Here is a 2,485-nt window from a genome sequence, read left to right on the forward strand (position 1 = left end):
GAAAAACAAGGGAAGATAAAAAATCAACAGGACAGAAGAAAAGGACAGAAGAAAAGGAAAGAAAGAAAAGGAAAGAGAGAAAAAGGAAAAAAAACCTTGGCAGCAGCCCTACGACCCTGTAACAAGGGGAACCCTGCCGGGGCGGGCAGCGTGGCTTCACGTGTTGGAAGCCGTCTGTGGTTAGCACTTAACTCCCCGCGTAGGGCGCAGGGGAGCCTGGCACCAGGAGCAGGGGGGCTTTTGATTCCCGCCCGCCTAACTTCCCTGCAATGAAGCACTTCTCTGCAGCACTCGTGGACTGCTCCTTGTCTCTCTTGCAAACCCTCCGGCACCACATGTCTTGCAGCGACTTTCACACAACTCCGCAGGCACGGCACAGCCGGGCCGGGCTCTTTGAATGACCCGGCGTACCCACGTAGCAGCAGGGGAGGTGACTGAGCAGCAGCATCACTGCTAGTGCTGTTGTGGGAGAGGGCACGCCGGGTTTGGGGGAGAAATGCCTCTCTGTCGGGGAGTCAAGGGCCACCCGCAGAGAGCAGCAGGTACCTGTGATGGGCGCGGAGAAGTTACAAAGAGCTGACGCTGCTGCCGAGGGGGCCGACGAGAAAGGCAGCGCACAGGCATGGCAGGGGTGCTGCTTCCCGGGTGCGGCTGTTCCCAGGACACTGAGCAAAGGGCAGGAGAGGACAGTTGGAATTTTTCAGTTATTCTGACTTGCTCCCGCTCTAACGGCACCCCAAGGCTGCAGTCAGAATCAGGACTTCTCTGTGCTTGGTGCTGCATAAATGTGGAAGAATAGCTCGCACCTGGCCCAGAAGACTTAAAGAAAAGGAGTTTCACATTTGCCTCTAAAGTGACAAACTTCCCTAGCAAATTCAGTATTCAGCAGCATGAATCACTGCTCATTGTACTCTGAGCTCATGTCATTGGTAGCCAAATGCATGAGCTTCTTAATCTAATATAATGTAATGGATGGAATAATAGAAAACCCTTTCATTTTCGCCAGCACAAACACCAGCTGATTTCATTGTGTGCTGGCAAGTGGAGATATTAGCTGTCAAAAGACCAAATGAAAATTGCTACAGAAAAGAAAAACAGTTTTCTAATAATCTGTCCTAACCTTGGGGCTGGAAAATCTTTAAAAATCCTCTCTCCAGTTGAGTTTCTGGTACCTTCCTCCCTCTTTTTCTCTCTTTCACACACAAACACATACACACACCATATTTCAATTATGGCCCACTATTCCAAATCCTAAGTATGATGCAGAAAAAATGTAAATGTAAATCCAAAACCAATCAGAAATGCTTGCTACCATTTGACTCAGCTCAGACGTAGAGGTGACTGGATATAGAACTATGTCTTCTTTTCACCTAAATGACTTGCTTTCTCACTAAAGTGGTTAGGAAAACAGTTTTGGTGGCTGTGCTAGAAACATTCCTGCAAGAAAAAACTTCAGTTCTAGAAAAACTATCTTGAATACTTTACTTTCTGAAACAGAAACAGCAAGTCAAACAAAAACAGCAATATGTGAAGGACATGCCTCTGGTAGCCAGAAGATTCTGGGCGTTGAGTGCAAAAAAGTCTCTGATGAAAAGGAAGACTAGTTTTATTACAGAGAGGAAATGTGGTCCTCCTGCTATTCCCTCTTAGCTGCAAGGAAGCAGAATGCCCCCTCTGCCATGTCCTCTGCTATGGATGACACTGCATACTACACTGTCCTCCAAACCCCAAAATGACATATTCTTCCCGAAGCTCTACTGTGGGAAACTGAAAAGAAAATACCAACGCTCTTTTCTTCCCAGACATGGGGAAAAAGACAGAAATATCACAGTGTTCTTTGTCAGCATTCTTCTGCTTGTAGATCCTTCAGAAACATAAAAAATCATCTAGCATTGCCAAGAAAACAATCCAAGAAGAAATGTGGGCTGCTTTTAAAGCATACACACAAGTTATGTCAGCCACCTCTGCATGATGACAGAAGAGCCAAACCCTGTCACTTGCTTCTTTCCCCCAGATTTCTTCATCCCCATACGATTTCAGCCTGCAAAGGAATCCCAGAGTCCAGTTTTACAGCAGTACAGGCAATTTCTGAACTAAACCATTCCCAAAGGCCCCAGTGACAGCAAGCACGGTTTGTGAATCAAACAGGCGTGCCTGGCTTTTTGGTGCCTCTTCTCCCCACAGACACTGCACCAAAGAAATTCAGTTCAGAGGGGGACCTGGTGCACTCRGAAAGATTGGGGTCAAAGGGAAGGCCAATGCATATGCTGAAGAAGCACTGTTTGGTAATAGCTTTATTTTATCATAAAGCAAAGGCATCCTTTTTGAGAGAGAAAGAACAGGTTCTGTCATGTTATGGCAGAAATAGTCATGTACTTGTTGTCTCCTGAGAGGTGATGCTCAGGACGAAGTTACTACACAGAGCTGCATGCAGTCTGTTGCGTTCGGTGCAGAGCTACAGGAGGGTAGTACACGCTGTTCTAAG

Source organism: Apteryx rowi, unplaced genomic scaffold (genome assembly GCF_003343035.1).
Source record: "Apteryx rowi isolate R43461 unplaced genomic scaffold, aptRow1 scaffold_241, whole genome shotgun sequence".
Lineage (NCBI taxonomy): Eukaryota > Metazoa > Chordata > Aves > Apterygiformes > Apterygidae > Apteryx > Apteryx rowi.